The following is a 22,002-nucleotide window of genomic DNA, read 5'->3' as shown; positions in this document are numbered from 1 at the left end:
GGTTTCAGCTTACTTAAACCATCCGTATAGTCAGACCACGCATTTAGGGAAGTCTCAGAGGACTGAGGGTTGGTAGTGCCAGTGGCTTTGGGTACAGTGTAGAGCTTAAAATTTCCCCCAAAGGGAGAGGTACCACTTATTCCTGTAAAGCCAGGATGTTGCTGGAGCCAGTCTGGGTTCATTCTTGAATAAGTGCTTTGCATGAGATGCAGGACTTTAGGGGCCCTTCCTACCTTGCTGGTAGTGGAGTCCAAGTTGATTCATCCCCAGATTTGGAATATCAAGCCAGAGAGTCACAAGGCTTCTACATATCAGGCTTCAGTTTTGAGGCGCATTTACTAGCAAGCTAATTACTGCTTTTTTAAAAGCAGTGCACCTGTTAGTAGTGTCAGAGTGGCCCTGAGTTCATAAAGCAATGGGGACTTTTAGGTGGAGGCTGCATCCCTTTGCCAGAGGCTCTAACTGACAAAATCATCAGGACACTGTCTCCCATGTCCCAGGAGTCTAGTAAGGGCTGAGCCTCCTTTGGATAACGGGGAGTCAAAGACAACAGTTTTTCCTTCACTGCTGGAAGGATTGAGCATTGTAATGAGTCCCACTGAGTCCCATTAAACTTTCGCTGGAAAACAGGACTTGAATTTGGCCAGGTTATATCAGCTGCCCCAACTGGCAGAGATGTGATGACAAGTTAGACAGGGCTGTGGAGACTGGGGCCTCTCACTTGCCAACAAAGAGGATATCATTTATATAATGAAAACTTTGTACATCAGAGGTTAGTGGCACTTGATTGAAATCCTTACCCACCCTCTGTTACCTCTGGTGACAAGTAAAAAGGTAGTTTGTCTCACTAACACTTGTCTACCAGCATCTCACCCTTACTGGAATACTCACCTCTGGCCCTTGTGGGATAGGGAAACACAAGCATGTAACACAACAATTCCTGATATATTCTGATGTGGAATGTTGAATTTTTCCAAAGGATCCTGCTGTGGTCTGTTTGTGTGCACTCAAAATTCAAATATTGAAACCTAACCCCCAAGGTGATGGTATTAGGAGGTGAAGCCTTTGCCAGGTGATTAGGTCATTGAGGGCAGAGCCCTCATGAATGGGATTATAATGACCTTTCAAAAGAGGCCTGAGAGAGCCTTGCCCCCTTCTGCCTTGTGAAGATACAACAAGAAGTCTGCAACCCAGAAGAGGGCCCTCACCTGACCATGCTGGCACCTTCATCTCAGACTTCCAGCCTCTAGGAGATATAAATTGATGTTTATGAGCCACCCAGTCTGTGGACTTTTTTTTATAGCAGCCCAAACAGACTGAGATAGACCCCCAACCACCTCATCGATTTACCTTCCGTCTGCAATTGTGATAATGCACTAAGGCTGTTCGTTGTATGGCTCAGTCACTACCCCATCCTCATTGCCAAGACTTTCAAGAAATGTAAAGGGTGTAAGATTTTACCCCATTTGCAAACCAAGTTACTTGCCAGTTTCACAGATGCTGGCACAAGACGTGAGACGCCTGGGACTGAGACAGGATATTATTATTTGTGGCACAACAGGCAGCAAGAGCTTCAAGTTCACACCTGTCCCCACTGCTCCCACAACCCCCATGGGGGCCAGTGCATGCCACACACAAAGTGGGGTTTCGTGTCACAGATGGAGAACATTATGCTTAAGAAATCCTCATCTTTTAATGTGGATTATAAGTACACCAGCAAACCTTTGCCTGTGAGGAAGGCATTCTCTTTATTATATTAGTTATTAGGTAACGAATCTGCCCTTGCCCCCAAGACAGACACTACTGCTATCTTCCAAGGCTGTTATACAAAAACCCTTTCAAAATAGTCCAGAACAGAAGCTGATATAAGACATGAAAAAAAAAAAAGAAATCGAGAGGCTCATGGAGAACTGTCTCCCAATAAGGTGCACCTTCCCCTTCAACTTTTGGGAAAAAGTGAGTAAAAAGATTCATTGAAGATTTCTGATACCAAGACTGACCTTGGTTGTGTGGTGCAGTGCGATTGTTAAAAGACTGGACAAGTAAGAAAGAGACAGATTTATCAGGAGACTTTGTGGGCGAGGTGACATTAACCTGGGTGAGCAGTGAGAGGTGAGAGCAAATGAAAGAATAATGTCACATATTCTGAATGAACTGAAATTTGCTGGCTTATCAGAAGAATGTATGATTCACTGTCCACACATACAACAATTCTGGACGGATTGCTGATCTAAATTTTAAAACTAAATAAAAATTTTAAAACAAAGGCAAACATCTCTGTAGTCTTGGAATGGGGAAATATATTTTTTTAAATTTTATTTATTATTTATTTTTGGCTGTGTTGGGTCTTCATTTCTGTGTGAGGGCTTTCTCTAGTTGCGGCAAGCGGGGGCCACTCTTCATCGCGGTGCGCGGGCCTCTCACTGTCGCGGCCTCTGTTGTTGCGGAGCACAGGCTCCAGACGCGCAGGCTCAGTAGTTGTGGCTCACGGGCCCAGCTGCTCCGCGGCATGTGGGATCTTCCCAGACCAGGGCTCGAACCCGCGTCCCCTGCATTAGCAGGCAGATTCTCAACCACTGCGCCACCAGGGAAGCCCCCGGGAAATATTTCTTAAACAGAATAATAAACATTATAAAGGAGCAAATATTAAGTTACATTAAAATTAAGGCTTTCTCCTCATTGGCACACACACACACACATGCACACAGGAAGACAGAGAGAACATGAGATAAAGGAAATCAAGAACGGCATCATGGGGCTTCCCTGGTGGCGCAGTGGTTGAGAATCTGCCTGCCAATGCAGGGGACACGGGTTCGAGCCCTGGTCTGGGAAGATCCCACATGCCGCGGAGCAACTGGGCCCGTGAGCCACAACTGCTGAGCCTGCGCGTCTGGAGCCTGTGCTCCGCAGCGAGAGAGGCCGCGATAGTGAGAGGCCCGCACACCGCGATGAGGAGTGGCCCCCACTTGCCGCAACTGGAGAAAGCCCTCGCACAGAAACGAAGACCCAACACAGCCATAAATAAATAAATAAATTAAAAAAAAATCTTAATGTGATTTATAAAAAAAAAAAACAAGAACGGCATCATGTCCAGCAGATATATAGAACTACTACAAATCAATAAGAAAAAGGCAACACAATAGAAAAAAAATGGATAAACTAAGCTAAAACATACATTTCAAAAAGAGGTTTCTCAGTAAAGAGAAATAAATATGTGAAAATATGCTCAACTTCCATAACAGTGAAGGAAATAAAATCACTACTTGATACCATCACATACCAATCAGAAGTCCAAAATAAAAATGAAAATTAAAAATTGGAAGTGTTGACAACGATGTGGGTAAACCAAGACTCTCCTACACTGCTGGTGAGTGTGGAAACTGGGCCAAACATTTTCCAAACCTCTTTGGCACTGTCTCTAAAAGGTAAAGATGTAAATCTGTCACCCAACAATTCTGTTATTACATACATAGCCAGCAGAAATTAGTACGTGCCTCATCAAAACATGTCCTCAATTTACATAGCAGCACTATTCCTAACAGTCCCAAACTGAAAACAACCCACACGCCAACTAACGGTGGAACGATTTAAGTAACTGTTTTATATTCACATGATAGAATCCTACACAGCAATGCAAACGGATGATCAATAACAACACCCAGCAATAAATTCACAAACAACATGAGAAATGACAAAAGCCAAATACAAAAAAAGTTTACGCTTCATCACTTATTTTACATAAAAGTCAAACAATCTAAAGTGATGTATACTGTTGGATGTCAGAGCAGTGGTTACCCTGAGGAATAGTGAATAGGAAGGAAGAGCAGAGAGCTTCTGGGAGCCTGACAATATTCGATTTACAGATCTAGGTACTGAGTGCCAAAATGTGTTCACTCTGAATTTTCATTGAGCTCTGCACGTATAAACTGTGCATGTGTCTTTACATTTTTAAAATACATATTGCCAATCAAAAAGATAGGATACGCTGTCAGAATGACTATCATCAAAAAGATCACTCCTGGGCTTCCCTGGTGGCACAGTGGTTAAGAGTTCGCCTGCCAATGCAGGAGACATGGGTTCAAGTCCTGGTCCGGGAAGATTCCACATGCCGCGGAGCAACTAAGCCATGTGCCACAACTACTGAGCCCATGTGCTGCAACTACTGAAGCCCACACACCTAGAGCCTGAGTTCCACAACAAGAGAAGCCACCACAGTGAGAAGCCTGCACACCACAACGAAGAGTAGCCCCTGCTTGCCGTAACTAGAGAAAGCCTGTGGGCAGCAACGAAGACCCAATGCAGCCAAAAATAAATAAATAAAATTTATTTTAAAAAAAAAATCACTCCTGGGTACATATCCGAAGAAAATGAAAACACTAATTCAAAAAGATATACGCACTTCAATGTTCATAGCAGCATTATTTAAATAGCCAAGGTACGGAAGCAAATTGAATTACCAACAGATGAATGGATAAAGAATATTGTGATATATATACAGATATATATGTACACACACACAGTAGAATACTACTCAGCAGTAAAAAATAATGAAATTTTGCATTTGCAACAACATGGGTGGACTTGGAGGGTATTATGCTTAGTAAATATGTCAGACAGAGAAAGACAAATACTACATGATATAACTTGTACGTGGAATCTAAAAAATAGAACAAACTAGTGAATATAACAAAAAAGAAACAGGGACTTCCCTGGTGGCGCAATGGTTAAGAATCCACCTGTCAATGCAGGGGACACAGGTTTGAGCCCTGGTCCGGGAAGGTCCCACATGACATGGAGCAACTAAGCCCGTGCACCACAACTACTGAGCCTGCGCTCTAGAGCCTGCAAGCCACAACTACTGAGCCCAAGTGCCACAACTACTGAAGCCCATGCGCCTAGAGCCCGTGCTCCACAACAAGAGAAGCCACCACAAGGAGAAGCCCATGCACCATAACAGAGAGTAGCCCCCGCTCACCACCACTAGAGAAAGCCCATGAGCAGTAACAAAGACCCAACACAGCCAAAAATAAAATAAATAAATAGATTAATAAAAAAAAAAGAAACAGACTCAAAGATACAGAAAACACACTAGAGGTTACCGGTGGGGAGAGGTAAAGGGGCAGAGGGTAGGGGATTAAGAGTTGCAAACCACTATGTATAAAATAAATAAGGTACAGGGATATATTGTACAGCACAGGAAATACAGCCAATATTTTATACTAACAATAACAGGAGTATAAATTTTAAATACAGTGAATCACTATGTTATAGACCTGAAACTTATATAATATTGTAAATATTACAGAATATACCTCAATTTAAAAAAAACTAAACTAAATTAAAAAAATAAAAAGTGGAAACAAAAGTTAATAAGTAAATAAATAAATAAGTAAATAAATAAATCCCTCTTTGGAGCCTTCTGGAAAAAAAAAAAGATGAGATACAGAAAATAGATTATTGTTGCAACGTCCTCATATTGTAAAAATGGCACTGTGATTAGCTTCTAAATACATGCTGTAATTTCTGGGTAAAAGCTAACAAATAATGAGTATACAACTTTTCAAAGAAAAGATATGAATTATAATGTAGAATTATATTTAAAAATTAATAGAAAAGAAGTTAGCATAGATAAACTAAGAAAATACCCTAGGGGGGACTTCCCTGGTGGTCCAGTGGTAGAGAATCTGCCTTCCAATGCAGGGGACGCGGGCTCGATCCCTGGTCAGGGAACTAAGATCCCACATGCTGCAGGACAACTAAGCCCGCGCGCCACAACTACTGAACTCGTGAGCCTCAACTAGAGCCCGTGTGCCGCAAACTACAGAGCCCACATGCCCTGGAACCTGCGTGCCACAACTAGAGAAGAGAAAACCCGCAGGCCACAACTAGAGAGAAGCCCGCACACCGCAACAAAGATCCTGCGTGTGGCAACGGAGACCCGACACAGCCAAAAATAAATTAAGATAAATTAATTTAAAAGAATACTCTATTATTATACTATCAATTATTGTATTAAATTTACATAATTTTTAATCACAAATTTTTATTATATTCTTGAATTTTTTTTTGAGATATGGCCAAATAATAGAATTAAAGTAGGAAAATGAAAAAACATTTCCTGGAGTGTTAAGAAGCAACTAGCATGGCAATATACTCCTCAGATAACATACACTTTGAGATTTGCCATTGTAATTAGTACTATTTTAAATTTTTCTTAATGTACAACTTTCCAATATACTGACTGATGGATAACAAACATGACTGACTTTATATGTGTACATATGTGTGTGTATATATATACACACACATACATACATATATACACACGGATCACAGACACATATACACATTTGTAGGTATGTGTCTATATTTTTTTCTTCTTCCTTTGTGATCTAGTTTCTGGTAAATATTTAAGTGTCTCATGTGAAATAAAAATATTGATTTCTCTTTGTGATACAAGGTTCAATCTATATATCAATTCGGTCAAAATAACTCTTTTGCTTTTCAAACTGTTGAATTCTCAATACTGTCATTGGCTTCAGAATATCAATACAGAGAAAACCATATAAAACTCTCTCCTAATTTTGAGGCAATATCCACATTACTCATTTAAAATCAAGGAGCCCCAGGGAATTCCGTGGCAGTCCCATGGTTAGGACTCTGCGTGTCCGCTGCAGGGAACCTGGGTTTGATCCCTGGTCGGGAAACTAAGATCCCACAAACTGAGCAGCGGGACAAGAATAAAATAATCAAGGAGCCCCAAACTACAAACTCCACATACACAAAATGGATCCATGTCTTTCCCTTTCAAATGGCTCTTCCTGCAATGCTCTGAATTTAATGGAAGTCTCCAGCAGAAACTAATTTCATTGCTTTAGGGACATGAGCAATACCTACAAACCTCTTTCTTGACAACTTGCCCAAGTCATCTTCACACAAGAGAAAAATGTGGGCTTCCCTGGTGGCACAGTGGTTAAGAAACCGCCTGCCAATGCAGGGGACACAGGTTCGAGCCCTGGTCTGGGAAGATCCCACATGCCGCGGAGCAACTAGGCCCGTGAGCCACAACTACTGAGCCTGCGCATCTGGAGCCCGTGCTCTGCAACAAGAGAGGCCACGATAGTGAGAGGCCTGCGCACCGCGATGAAGAGTGGCCCCAGCTTGCCGCAACTAGAGAAAGCCCTCGCACAGAAACGAAGACCCAACACAGCCAAAAAAAATAATAATTAATTAATTAATTTTAAAAAAAAAAGAAGCCCTTTGTGTGACACTGAAGTTTTAAAAAAAAAAGAAGAGAAAAATGTGCCTTCTACAGATCCCAATTCCATGCTATTCACATCTTTTTTAATTGTCACAACCACCTGATATTGCTTCAAAATATGGTAAAATGCAATTTTATGCTCTCCTTTGCTGACTCCAGTTCAATCTGGCCATTTCTACCTGAGAATGTTTAAACATGCTCACCTCCCTGTATAACATATCATTTCAAATACACAACTGCCATCTCTCTAAGGACATAATGGACAAAACTCATGACCGGCTCCCAAAAGCTTTACTCAAGGACCGAATTTCCCCTCCAGCACTACTGTCTTCAGTTTCAGTAATGATCTGCCACATGCTCTTCCATTTTCACAGATGTTTTCTTAATATGCCATGTCTACTACATTTTTCAGAAATGTACTATGATACATTTAAGTTATACACTCCTACACGTCTCCAAAATATCCAGATTGTTTCAGGACCTGATGTTTATTATTGCATAAATTCTGAACTCCTCCAATAAAAGTACTAGTATAAAACTTCCATTACATAAGTATTTACATGATAATTATATATTTAATTACAATTACTATTATAACATTGTTTACTTTGAAGAAGATGTTCACCATGTCCTGTTTACCATCCTCTGGTAAGCCACTCACAATTTCACTAAGGACTCTGAGGGAAGTGAGTGAATTACCAAATGAATACAGTCCAAATACATACATTTTACATTTTTCTCATAGGATTAGGAGAATTTTTATTCCTTACCCCAGCAAAGCAGAGCCTGGACATTCTGGAGTCACAGCTCATGAGCTGAAAGGGGCTGACAGTTGGGAAACATGAACTATTTATTGCAGAGGTTTTCAAAAAGAAAAACCCAATACTGTTAAAAGAAAAGACAAAATAATATCATTGATGAAGGAAAGGGTGTTGAAATAGATAAGGTGCTCACCAGGAGAAGGACAGTTTTGGTGGCTTTGGACTAAGGGGAGGATACAGAGCATTGACCCTATGAATGTTTTGGACCCATAGTGAAAATACATACTATTTACATCTTTCTCATAAGGGCAGGGGAATTTGTATCCTTTTCCCAGCAAAGCACAGCCTGGATATTCTGGAGCCACAACTCATGAGCAGAAAGGGGCTGACAGGTGGGAAACATGAAGGGATTATTACAGAGATGTTGGAAATGAACAAATTACCATTGTTCAAAAGACCCAAAATAATGTAACAGATGGAGGAAAGGGTGTTAAAATAGACAAAGGTGCTCGCTAAGAGAAGGACAGTTTTGGTGGCTCTGGACTCAAGGGAGGATACAGAGGAGACACTGATCCTATGAATGTTTTGGACCCTCTGCTTATGCCTGTACAGGATGAAAACCGTGGAGCCACTGGCCCAGATCATGAGCACAAAACATAAGACATCAGGGAAGGACAGCAATGCTGCATTTAATGTGTCTCTGGTTTGGTCGTGACAAACAGCAGAACAGTGTCTGAAACTTTTTCTGTTTGTGATGCTCTCGTTTCTCGATATTCTACAATATTCTCAATATTCTATGTAGGATAAATGACATTTACCAACATGTTCAGGATCCAGCACAGGATAACTGGAGGAACAAAGCACTTGAGAGCATTCACTTTTGCCCACCTGGAGGTCCGGGGACTGATCTGATGGCCTGGAAGACACTCAAGAGGCAGGTGGTACCAATGGACACTCCCCTGCCCACCGCACGAACATACGGGAAAAATCGGCAAGTAAAACCACTGTCCGTGTGGTGCCACCCCAAATTTCTCACTGTGGAATCCAGTAGAAAACAGAACCAAGATGTTGGCTGTTATCAGATTCCTGACAATAAAATCTATGGTCCTCAGCCTATACCCAGTGCACTAAAGCAAGAAACAATGGTAAAGAATACAGAAATTCCCCAGGATTCCAAATATAGTCTGTAATAAAAAGGTCATTCCTACTGCCAAATCCCTCGCAGCCATGCTGTCAGGTCTCAGTGACTGATGGTTGTCTTCTGAGCTAGAGGATCCTGAATGAAAATACGAGGCGTGGGCCACAGGTACCAGCACAACTGAAATCCAACATTCTCCACTTACCAATAGTTCTTACTTTCAAGTAATAATACCTAAAGTTTTCCTGTCATGTAAATGCTTCCAAGGGTTGAACGTATATCCATTAAAGAACACATGCAATGTACAAATCACTAGGATGAAACCACACATGCGTTAACTTCTTTATTCCTCACAAATTCATGAGTCAGACGAGGCAAACTTCGGCACTGAGAGGTGAAGTGTTTCCTCTAAATTCACTCACTGGTTAGGGGCAGATGGTTAGTGGAGATTTGACCCTGGCTGGGGTGCATTTAATCCGGAATACACTCAAATACTGGTCACCTGTGTTCTTCCAATAAGCCAGATCTAAATTTAGTTTTGCTTTTGCACCTTGTCATTGCAATTTATGTTGGTGGTATTTTATTTTAAAATTTTGGTAGTGACATGTTTCCACATATTGAAAAAGATTTATTCTATATGCAAATACAAACTCTGAATAAAGCTTTAGAGATTTAATTAAATGTAAATGTACTGACTGCAGTATAAAACTGCAGGTACCTGCCCCCATGACAAGGTGGATTTAATGAATACAAGAATGGCTCAATATTAGGATGGAAACTGAAAGACTCATTTACTTTCATTCCTGGAAAAAAGTACAATGGCACAAGTCACAGGAACTATGGGAAAGGAAACACTGATACCTGATTAATAGTGCATGGTAGAAACAAAATTATTATTAATTTCAGATCATATGTATATATATTTATTAATACCTAAGTCAAATAAAAATATTAGCAGTACGGCAAGATTTGTGAAAGATATGAACCTACAAGACACATGCAAAATTGAATGTTATGGTGAGCCACTTGTGTACTGTATAAATGACATACATTTTTTTGATCTGTATTATAATATTTAAAAGCAGCATAAATATCACAAGATATTGCAGAGCCTAAAAATGGTATCTGAAACATATAAAGTTCTACTTCTCTTAAATTCTGCTTCCCTAACTTTATCTGGGAAGAGCCTCTCCATAATTAATAGAGACACAATTATTAAATCTACTCAGTACTTCATAAAGCAGGAGTTAGAGAAAACGTTTATAATATATTCCAGCAATGGCTGCTAAACACATTGTTTTTGCACAGTATCAGTCAGATGATTCCTACAGATTCATCCTACTCTTTGTTACAAGTCTGGAGTACTATGGCCGTACTTCTCAACCTAAAAACTATGTCTATGATTCCTGAAAAGTAGACTGAACAGCAGATGGACTGGGGAAATACAGTCCTTAAGCACATGAAAAATCAGATGTCATTATCACTTGCATTAAACCACACAAATCAGTTAGCGAGGATTGCATACATTACATTAGGAGCCATCAGGGGTTGGTGAAGGTCTAGGACTCCATCTCCCTTTACTATCTCAGTTCACACCTCAGGATTTATCCCACCTTCCTGCACGGCTTTGGTGCTGGACCAGGTTCATACACGGGACATTCCCTTTGTCCAATATGTTCACTCACCAGATTCCTGATACAAATCCTTCCTTTATAGATGCTACTTCTCATACGAATACAGAGAAAACCATCAACTGCTTCCTGCTGCCTGGATGGTGGGCTCAAGGCGAAGGTCAAAGCAATCGGTACGCGTGCAAGAGGGGTAGCTCCACCTTGAGATATGAGTTTGTGATCCTGTGACCTCACCTGCCCTCAGAACTGCAATTATCACTTCACCTGAAGCAGCACCGGCAGGAACAGGCTTGGGAGCTGTGATTATTTTTGAAAACGGTTTCCCAGTTGCTAATTACCAAGGACAATGATAAGTTTCTAGCCGATATGTCTGAAGAGGCTACTGGAGGGTCTGTGACAGCCACTTACTTTTCCATGATCTCTGGAGGCAGACAGGGCTCACATGTAGGGAGCAGGAAGTACTTAGGATTGACAGGTAAGAGACTGGCTGCAAGTATGTGTCTCAGTGGAGGTTCTGCTTCACTGAGAAATTCTACCCAAGAGAGTTCTTTCCTAATTTCATACAACTGAGCTAGCTGCACCATCAATTAACGTACCAGCAAAGAAATGGTATTTGTCCAAATATCTGAGAAGGTTTTCAAAACAGATGCAAGTAACAAGAAGCACATGATGCCAACACTCTACATTAGATATCACTGCACTTATTTGCACAACTCAATATCAGTGAATATGTAAATTGTTAGGAAAATAAACTTTACTGATATTGACCTACAGTAGTTTTAGAAGCCGAAGTAGATAATACCCATAGAAGAAAGAGAGAAGGTTCCAGAAGAGACCCTTGCAAATAAAAGCACCAGCATCAGATGGTTTACCAGGGAGATTCTACTATTCCCATAACTGTCAGATAAGCCAATGCTACTCACTTAATTCAAGACCATCAAGAGGTCAATACAGTCCTCTACACTTACTGCTGTGCAAAATTTTCATTAGGGAATTGTGATTGCTTTTTTAATTAAGAAACACATTCCCAGACTTCCCTGGTGGTGCAGTGGTTAAGAATCCACCTGCCAATGCAGGGAATTCAATCCCTGGTCAATCCCTGGTCCGGGAAGATCCCACATGCCCCGGAGCAACTAAGCCCGTGTGCCACAACTACTGAGCCTGCGCTCTAGAGCCTGCAAGCCACAACTACTGAAGACGGTGCGCCTAGAGCCCGTGCTCAGCAACAAGAGAAGCCACCGCAATGAGAAGCCCTCACACCTCAACGAACAGTAGCCCCCGCTCACTCCAAGTAGAGAAAGCCTGCGTGCAGCAACGAAGACCCAACGCAGCCGTAAATAAATAAATAAATAAATAAATAAATAAATAAATAAATAAATGTATGTATTTTTTTTTAAAGTTTAAAAAAAAAAGAAATACATTCTGGAAGGGTCAAGGAAAAAATATTTATGAGTTGAATTTAATTCTTTAGGTTTTACCTACACACAAGTCAACTCTTTGATCCAGGGTCACTATACATTCACTCCCAATTGTTAAGTCAGTTGTTAGAGCCATAATGGTGAACAACCCATCCTACATGCACACACACACACACACATTCATTTACACACACACGCAGGGTCATTCACACACTCAAACATATAGTCACACACATTCACATACTTATGCACATACACAATCACTCACGTCCTCATACAATTTCAACTGCACATTCACAAGCATTAATGCACACACTGAACACATGAAAATTCCCTCTCACGTGTACAAATACTCATAAATATAAACACATACACAGAAACCCAGAATTACACTCTTTCATAAAAGCACAGTCAACATGCACGTGTGTGTGTGAGTGACACGATCTTACATAGAAAAACAGTTGTATCTCCAAACTTCTGGATGCCTGAAAGGGGGAGCCTTCCTACAATTTACATTTCTTCCAACCCTGCAACAATCACAAGGACAATATTTACTATAATGCACAGCACCTAAAATGTGCAGTGAACACTGCCACCTAATGTCAAGACACACTCTGGGAAACATAGAGTCTTTGGGGGAGTGACTGTGTGAGGGTATGTGATAGAGTGGAGTACGAACAGGCCACAGGGAAAAGGAGCCATAAGGATAAGGAGGTGGTGAAGAGAGCCTGCGGGCAGGGGGTTATAGAGAGTGCAGGGGGAGAGAGAAAGCAGAGAGAAAAAAGGCAGAGAGTTTTTAATGTTGGTTAAATATTAAAGTGCAAGGCCAGGGATGAAAATATAAGTGGGCAAAGTGGGCAAGGAAGTTAAGATATTGGGAATATGGGGACCTGCGGGATAAGGGGTGCAGAGTCATGGAAACAAAAGTTCCAATGGGGATGAGAAGTTAATGGGCAAAAGTGAGCAAAGGTCAGTTGTTGGATGGGTTTCAAAAACACGGTGTGGGGAGAAGGTGACTTCAGGTGGGGTAGGCAGGTCCTGATAGAAGGTAACAGTCCCAGTGAGATAGAGTGTGGGAAAGGGGATGGAGCCCAGGGGAAATAAGGGGCACAGGACATGAGAGACCTGGATACGACAGTGGGCACTGAGTGAACCGAGGAGTCCAGGACAAAGGGTCAGGGATTACAGGGCTGAGGACAAAGGATGCAGCATGTGGACTGGGTCCATGGGGGTGCTAATGAGAGGTGAGGGCCAAGGCAAATGAGAGTGCAGGGGCACAGAAGGCACAGGGCATGGGATGAGTTCTCTGAACTGGGCGCAGATGAACAGCAAGAGGAAGGAGGGCATGGACGATGGACTTTGCTGGGGTGATGCAGCTGCCGAGGGTTAGACTGAGGTCCCTAGAATAATGGTCATGGAGGGGTGGACATCAAAAAGGTCCCAGAATGGAGGTAGAGAGGGCAATACGGAAACCTAAAGGAGGTGGATGGAGGTCAGAGAGCAGGAGGAAGTTGAGTGGAGGCCTAAACATCGCAGGGTGGAGATGAAGGATGTAGCAGGGGGAAGATAGGTAGCAGGTAGGGTGAGAGCATGGATGAGTCAGGAGTGATGTAGGTGGCAGAGGGAGACTGGAGGCCTCTGATTACGCCTTCCATCTAGTCCCTCATTTATGATCAAATCACAGCAGTCATCTATGGTTCCTTTTTTTTTTAAATTTATTTTTGGCTGTGTTGGGTCTTCATTGCTGCACGCGGGCTTTCTCTAGTTGCGGTGAGCGGGGGCTACTCTTCATTGCGTTGCGCAGGCTTCTCATTGCGGTGGCTTCTCTTGTTGTGGAGCATGGGTTCTAAGCACACGGCCTTCAGTAGTTGTGGCTCTTGGGCTCGGTAGTTGTGGCTCGCGGGCTCTAGGGCACAGGCTCTGTAGTTGCGGCGCGTGGGCTTAGTTGCTCCGCGGCATGTGGGATCTTCCTGGACCAGGGATTGAACCCGTGTCCCCTGCATTGGCAGGCGGATTCTTAACCACTGCACCACCAGGGAAGTCCTGGTTCCTCTCCTTTTTTTAGTCACCTATATTTGACATATAACATTGTGTAAAGTTAAGGTGTACAATGTGTTGATTTCATGTCTTTATAAAATTGTAACCTAATCACCATTGAGTGATAGCACCTGTATCACATCACATAATGATCACTTCCTTTAGGTCGTTAGAATGATTACACTGGATGAGTAAAACACAATATTGTGGACTATTCTCACTATACTGTGTGTTGGATCTCCAGGCCCTAGTTGCCTACTAGTTTCAACTTTGTACCCTTAGACAACAACTCTCCTATTCTCCCACCTCCCACCCCTGGTAACCACCATTTTACTCTGTTTTTATGAGCTTGGCTTCTTTAGATTCCACATATAAATGATATCACACAGCGTTTGTCTTTCTCTGTCTGAATAATCTCACTTAGCATGTCCTCAAGATCCATCCTTGTTGTCTCAAATGGTAGGATTTCCTTCTTTGTCATGACTGAATAATATTCCATTCTGTGTATATATTATACAAATATATATTCAGTCATTCATTGCCAGACATTTAGGTTGTTTCCACATCTTGGAGGTTGTAAACATGATGTAATAAACAAGGGATTGCAGATACCTCTTCAATAAGCTGTTTTCGTTTCTCATGGTTTTTAATTTCAGCTCATGGGCAAAAATCTTGCTCAGGTAAAATGCCCCTCCGTACCCTTCAATGGAATCTACAAGAGAGGACAGCATCTAAAATTTTGGGTGAACGACACTCAACAGTATTTTCTCTTTTCTTTCAGGGTACCGTGTATCAGATCAAACACAGTGGGCCTGGCAGACAGGCAGGGTGACAGAGGAAACGGGGGAGTGCATGGCTCAAGGGAACTAGATATCCTTTTGAGGTTATGACAACGTTCTGCAACGAGACAGTGGTGATGGTTGCACAATATTGTGAATGTACTCTAGGTCACTGAATTGTACCCCTGAGAATGGTGAACTGCACGCTATGTGTATTTTAACTCAATAATAATTTTTACAAAAAAATCCTGACAGGATACAGCCAGGCTGAAGAATCTCCCAGTGGAAAAACCTGGGAAAATGTGAGCACCAAAAAAGAAAATTACGGTAATATTATATCACTTCAAATGAAAAGGAATCCTTGAATCCACTATCAAAAGATAAAAGAAAAACCTCTTCATTACCGAGCAATGGCAATTAATACACATATGAGATAGGAGAATGTTAAAAAATGATTTGCAATCATCATCTGATGATTGATTCAGATGAAATATCTACAGTGGATGCTAGAATAATTTGGTCAAAGTATTTAAGCTGTTCAGGCAACTTCAAGGTATCACTCCAGGGATTATTATCACTTACACAGGGAAAAGTCAGCTCTAAAAAAAGTAAACCTAGTATGCAGTCATAACCAAATAATCGAACCCATCACCAATAACAGAAAATGTCCCTAATCTGTGCCTCCAAGGTGATGCAACAAGAAGGTTCCGCCGTCATCTGGGTGTAGAAGTTCTACTCAAATGTTAAACCTGAGTCTCAAGATGAGGCACACGATCAGAGAAATCTACACTGAAGGATGTTCTGCACAACAGTGAGCGTGTATTCTTCAAAAATGTATCACTGAAGAAGAAAAGAGCTGCAAGTATTCTAGATTAAAGAAACTAAAGAATCAAGACAATGGAATGCAATCCTGGTACCGTGACTGGATCCTAGATTTATGAAAGCAGACAGAAAACACATCATTGTCTCACTGGGGGAAATCTGTTTATGGACTAACTATTCAATGATGGTGTCACAATAGCGTTGATTTGTTAAGTATGATGGTTCTATTGTGCTAGATAAGAGAATGACCTCGAAATAAGGAGGTAAATATTCAGATATCAAGAGGCAAATTGTCAAAATGTCTACAAATTATTCTCACATGAAACAGCAAAAACAAACAGGTGAAAAGAACTTGTGATAACAGTAATGTTTGCAAAAAATAGTAATGTTTGGTGAATCTAGATGAAGAGTATGCTGTAGGTTCAAGGTTCTGTAGATCTGTATTTCCTGCTGTATTTTTAAATTTCCGTATGTTTAAATTTTTCAAAATGAAAAGTGATAATTAAAAGAAAGGTGGGAGTATGTGGGTACACAGATGGTAGGGTATTACATTTTACAGCCAGTTGCAAGAGCAATTTAGCAATTATGCACCCACAGTGAGACTGTGAATCATGGTGGTGAAGCAGTCCCATCCCTCAGAACCACTGAGATAATCCATGTGTATACAAGGCAACATGGCCAACTATCCACATCCCATGATGTGACAGCTGACATTCAACTCTTTAAATGTATAAACAGGGAGTGTTTTGACAAAGATGTCTCATTAATAATCTCCACTGAGAAAAGAGGAATCTCCAACACTGTTGGTGGGAATGTAAACTGGTGCAGCCACTATGGAAGACAGTATGGATGAGCCTTAAAAAATTAAAAATAGAGCTACCATATGATCCAGCAATCCCACTCATAAGCATAAGCATAAGCATATATCCAGAAAAAAAGAAAACTCTAATTAGAAAGGATACATGCACCCCAATGTACACAGCAGCACTATTTGCAACAGCCAAGACACGGAAGCAACCCAAGTTTCCATCAACAGACGACCAGCTTAAGAAGATGTGGTGGGCTTCCTTGGTGGCACAGTGGTTAAGAATCCGCCTGCCAATGCAGGGGACACGGGTTCGAGCCCTGGTCCAGGAAGATCCCATATGCAGCGGAGCAACTAAGCCCGTGCGCCACAACTACTGAGCCTGCGAGCCACAACTACTGAAGCCCACACGCCTAGAGCCCGTGCTCTGCCAACAAGAGAAGCCACTGCAATGAGAAGCCTGTGCACTGCAACAAAGAGTAGCCCCCACTTGTCTCAGCTAGAGAAAGCCCATGTGCAGCAATGAAGACCCAACACAACCAAAAATAAATTAAAAAAAAAAAGAAGATGTGGCATATATACAATGGAACATTACTCAGGCATAAAAAAGAGTGAATTATTGCCATTTGCAGCAACATGGATGGACTCACAGAATATCATACTAAGTGAAGTAAGTCAGACAGAGAAAGATAAATATTATATGATATCACTTATATGTGGAATCTAAAAATAATACAAATGAATCTATATATAAAACAAAAAGACTCACAGACATAGAAAACAGATTTATGATTACCAAAGGGGAAAGTGGGAAGATGGATAAATTAGGAGTATGGGATTAACAGACAAACTATTATACATAACATAGATAAGCAACAACAATTTACTGTATGGCACAGGGAACTAAATTCAATATCTTGTAATAACTGACAATGAAAAATAATCTGACAAAATATACCTATATACATAACTGAATCACTTTGCTGTACACCTGAAACACATTTTAAATCAACCATACTTCAATTAAAAAATAAAAATTAAATTGAAAAATAATCTCCATTGAGTAAATCGTGATGTTTCAGACAATATTGTAGATCTACTTATACTGGACTAAAAATATCTTCATCATAGATCAGTGATTGAGGAGAGCAATTTAATTGGAATATAAGTCCAGTGTGACAATATATGTGTAAACACTGACCAAAACAGAATGCTTTAAAAAATTCATTTTTATGCCATTTCAGATATAATATTAAGTATACTCTAAAACTACATTTAAAAAAAAAAGTAAACATAAAACTGAAGAAAACTGTTACACGTGAAGATCAAAATGGCATCAGTTGTGGGAGAATAAATGGGAATTTTACTTAACTTTATTGTTTATTTTATTATGGTATTGCCATGCGGAGTGGATTTCTATTGTTGCTGAAACAAATTCCCATGATATTAGCAGCCCAAAACAACACTCATTCATTTTCTCACAGGTCAGTAAGACAGAAGGCCAAAATCAAGTTGTCCGCTCTCCTGGGCTCTTAACGGGAGCCTCTGGGGGAGAATTCCTTCCAGGCTGATTCACAACTTTGGCAGAATTTTTCACAATCTCTATGGGGCTCCCTCTATCTTGAAAGCCAGCGTCAGCACACTGACTCCCCCTCCTGTTTTCAATCTGTTCCTCTTCAGTTGCATCTAACAGGCCTTTCTCTTCTTTAGGGTCATGTGACTACACACGGCCTACCCAGATAATGCGTATAAGCTCCCTATTTTATTAAAGTCAGTTGACTAGTAACCTTAGGTACATCTATCTGCAAAGTCCCTTTTGCCTGTAATGTAATATAAACCACTAAGGGGTAACACCAGGGATGCAGATCTGCCTACATCACTAGGATTTTTTTTTCAATGAAAAGCATTTTTAATTGTGATCATATCCATAAAACTACTACCAGTGGTTACTTCTCAGGACAGTTTCACACAAGAAATAAACATTACCTACACATTTTTCTATTGTTTGTTATGTTTTATTTCTTATATAAAGCATGTATTACATTTTAGAAATACTACAATAAATAAGGGGCATTTCATCAAATCAGTTTGGGGCATAAAAGTTGTTGAAGATACAGACAGTTCTGGGTGTACTCTGATGCTTTTGCAAATATGTTCCTATAAAAGGGTTTCATCTTCAAGGAATTCATGGAAAAGACTCTGACAAGTACAGGTTTCTGGTAACTGACTATACCGCTGAACTGAATGAATAAGCATTTTCAGAACTCTAATGAAAAACTGATGAACTCATAAAAGTGCTAACAAAAGATCAAGATGAAAAAAGAAAATTAATTACACGGGACTGAGTGAACTGATGAGGATGATTATAATTTTTGTGACTTTCTGTTTGAATTAAAAAAAAAAAAAAAAGTTGTTGAAGACACAGTACTGGGAAGGGGTCAGGTTTCCCGCTGAGGGCCCAGGACCAGTGTCAGACCCACCCCAGTCACTCCCCATGCCCGAGATTCCGCTGGAAGGGTGAAAGAGAGATGCATGGTGTCACTCAACACCCGACCTGTGCTCCTACTGTATGTTAAAAATTCTGTAGGAGTATCTTGTATGAGCAAGATTCTCACCTCATGAGCTGAATGTAAAAAACGATCCACGAGTGATTCGTGACTCCACTGTAACCGAGGGTATTAATAATGAGGGACGAATTAGTGACCTCCAATCTGCCCCTGATACTCCATAGCCTTTATCTCCATCATGAATCCCTCTCCAGCACTATGGCCCAGAGACCTTTACTCCATGACTCCTTAGGTCTTTATCCATCTCTTAGCACCTGCCCCATCACACTCAAACCCTGGGATCTACATTTTCACCTACCCACCGTCACCTGACCCTTCTACTTCCATACCCCACCCTCCATTCTACACCTACTTTGAATTTAGTTCCCTCTGTCAACTCTATACCTGCACCATTCCCTGCACCTCAGCCTTGTCTTCCACTACCTCCCCCTTCCCCTTTGATCTATATTTTCCCCTGTTCTACTCACCTTGGCCCAATTCGAATTCCCTCTGTACCCCTCCCTCAAGAAACATCCCTTGTGAGTCAAATTTCTGGCACCTCTCTCTTAAAGAATCAAGCTTTATGTTTAGACAATATATGTCTCCCAAATCATCATATTCATGGCAGCTTTCCATACTGCTCAGGTTATCTTGCTTATCTTGGTGTCACTTCACCTTATCAGCAAATTTCCAGTCTTCATTTAGAAAAAGACCAACAAAACCATCCACTATCACCATGCAGGAAAGTGTTAACTCAACAAACCTGGGTTGCTCAAAACCTGCAAATTTTAAACAAAGGGCTGTCTTCAGGATTGGCTCACTCTTGGAAGATAACCTCTGAGCCCTGGGAATATTCTCCTGGATAAGACTTTTTTCTTATACTTGAGGCATTGGGCCATACTGGACCAGTGAGATCAGGTAAGTTTACCCTAACAATGGTGAAGGCCCATTTTTGCTCTGGAGGGCTGGGGTCTGAGTGAGACAGGCTGGGACCTGAAACCTGGGACCTGGGACCCTTTGCTGCAGTACTTGCACCCGGACAAACATCTTCTCCAGCAACAAAATACAAAGAAGCTTTAAAGGACTAAAAATAACTGTGTACATGGGCAGTTGGGTAAATTATGAACAAGATACAAGAAGAGCAAAAGCCAACTGCCACTTCTGAGGAGTTGGGAGCAAAAGCAGGGTCCTGCCTGTGTGCCCTGCACAATGTACCACCAAGGCAGTGGGCAGGCCACCCAAGCTACCCTCGAGCCCAAGCACTGGACCCATCCCTACCTTCATCCCATATAGGGAACCAGCTCGCCCCACTCAGGGAGCAAGCAAGGGAACCTATTACTTGTTTTGGCCCCCTCAAGCTGCAGCACAAGTCCAAATAAAACCTTGCCAAAATAGTAAAAATAAATACAAATATAAATAAACAAATAAAACCTTGCCAGAATTTCTTGTCTGGCCTCTATTTCTATTCAGGAGTCCAAGAACCCTGGTCGGTAACATGAGTAGCTGACGTCAGTCACAGGAGTGCTGCGTGGCTATGTGAACGACCCCCCCAGCACAACCCGGCACCAAAGGCTCAGATGAGCTTCCTTGGTTGGCAACACTTCCCATGTATTGGCACGTATTTCTCAGGCAGAATCAAGCACACCTTATTGTGACTCCACTGGGAGGGGACATGTGGAAACTTACACCTGATTTCTTGTGGACTTCACCCCGTGCACCTTTTCCCTTTGTTGATTCTCGCCTGTATCCTTTCACTGTAATACAGTGCATTGGGAGTCCTCTATGCATCATCAAGCTTGAGGAGGGCCTTGGAGACCTCTGACCCAAACATGTTAAATAATAAAATATCTTCAGCAATGTCATCCTGTGGTAAGAAGCTCTGTTACCAAGTCTAGGATCCCAGGCTAAAAAAATCCAACAGCGAATGTATTCTACATCTTAGGGGGTTAAAAAATACACACACACACACACACACACACACACACTTAGGATATACAGAGATGTTTTCTTTATGGGGCTCCTGTCAATATAAACAATGTAAGACATTCAAAATCAGTGTGTCAGTACCATTCTGCATGTGAAATTAGTCAGCACCGGTTTCATGTGACTCTGGGAAATAAGTACTGTACCTATAAGAAAACCACCTAGAAGACAACATAGGAAGAACATTCTGTGACATAAATTGCAGCACTATTTTTTTTAACTTTATTGAAATCTAGTTGATTTCAGCAATATTTTTTTGAATCTGTCTTCTAAGGCAAATGAAATAAAGGCAAATATAAACAAATAGGACACCCAATTAAACCTAAAAGCTATTGCACAGGAAAGGAAACAACTGACGAAATGAAAAGAAAACCTACAGAATGGGAGAAAATATTTGCAAATGATATGATTGACAAGGGTTTAATATCCAAATGATATGAACTCAATATCAAAAAACAAACAACCCAAACAAAAAATGAGAGGAAGACCGGAATAGACATTTTTCCAAAGGAGACATACAAATGGATAACAGGCACGTGAAAAGATATTCAACATCGTTAGTCTTTAAAAATGCAAATGAAAACAATGAGATATCACCTCATACCTGTCAGAAGAGCTATCATTAAAAAGTTTACAGGGGCTTCCCTTGTGACGCAGTGGTTGAGAATCTGCCTGCCAATGCAGGGGACACGGGTTCGAGCCCTGGTCTGGGAAGATCCCACATGCCGCGGAGCAACTAGGCCCCTCAGCCACAACTACTGAGCCTGAGCGTCTGGAGCCTCTGCTCCGCAAGAAGAGAGGCCGCGATAGTGAGAGGCCTG

The 22,002-nt window shown here is 41.3% G+C and overlaps 1 protein-coding gene and 1 pseudogene across 2 annotated transcripts in view; both read right to left on the bottom strand.

Moving 5' to 3' along the window:
- Positions 1 to 5,403: 5,403 nt before the first annotated feature.
- Positions 5,404 to 9,251, bottom strand: LOC309617682 (vomeronasal type-1 receptor 4-like; annotated as a pseudogene). The gene is made up of 2 exons: positions 9,231 to 9,251; positions 5,404 to 9,094 (listed from the first exon to the last, which is right to left on the bottom strand). The product of its transcript is annotated as a vomeronasal type-1 receptor 4-like (transcript).
- Positions 9,252 to 13,557: 4,306 nt separating this feature from the next.
- The window catches only part of LOC309616865 (zinc finger protein 350-like), a 51,418-nt gene continuing 42,973 nt past the window's right edge, over positions 13,558 to 22,002 (bottom strand). The window contains exon 5 of the transcript XR_014237633.1: positions 13,558 to 14,278. The gene's annotated coding sequence lies outside the window, so the exon portion shown is untranslated. The remainder of the gene's footprint in view (positions 14,279 to 22,002) is intronic.

The sequence above is a fragment of the Balaenoptera borealis genome, assembly GCF_965194805.1.
Source record: "Balaenoptera borealis genome assembly, chromosome: 19".
NCBI classification, from domain to species: Eukaryota; Metazoa; Chordata; class Mammalia; order Artiodactyla; family Balaenopteridae; genus Balaenoptera; species Balaenoptera borealis.
This window is presented reverse-complemented; position numbering and strand designations above follow the sequence as displayed.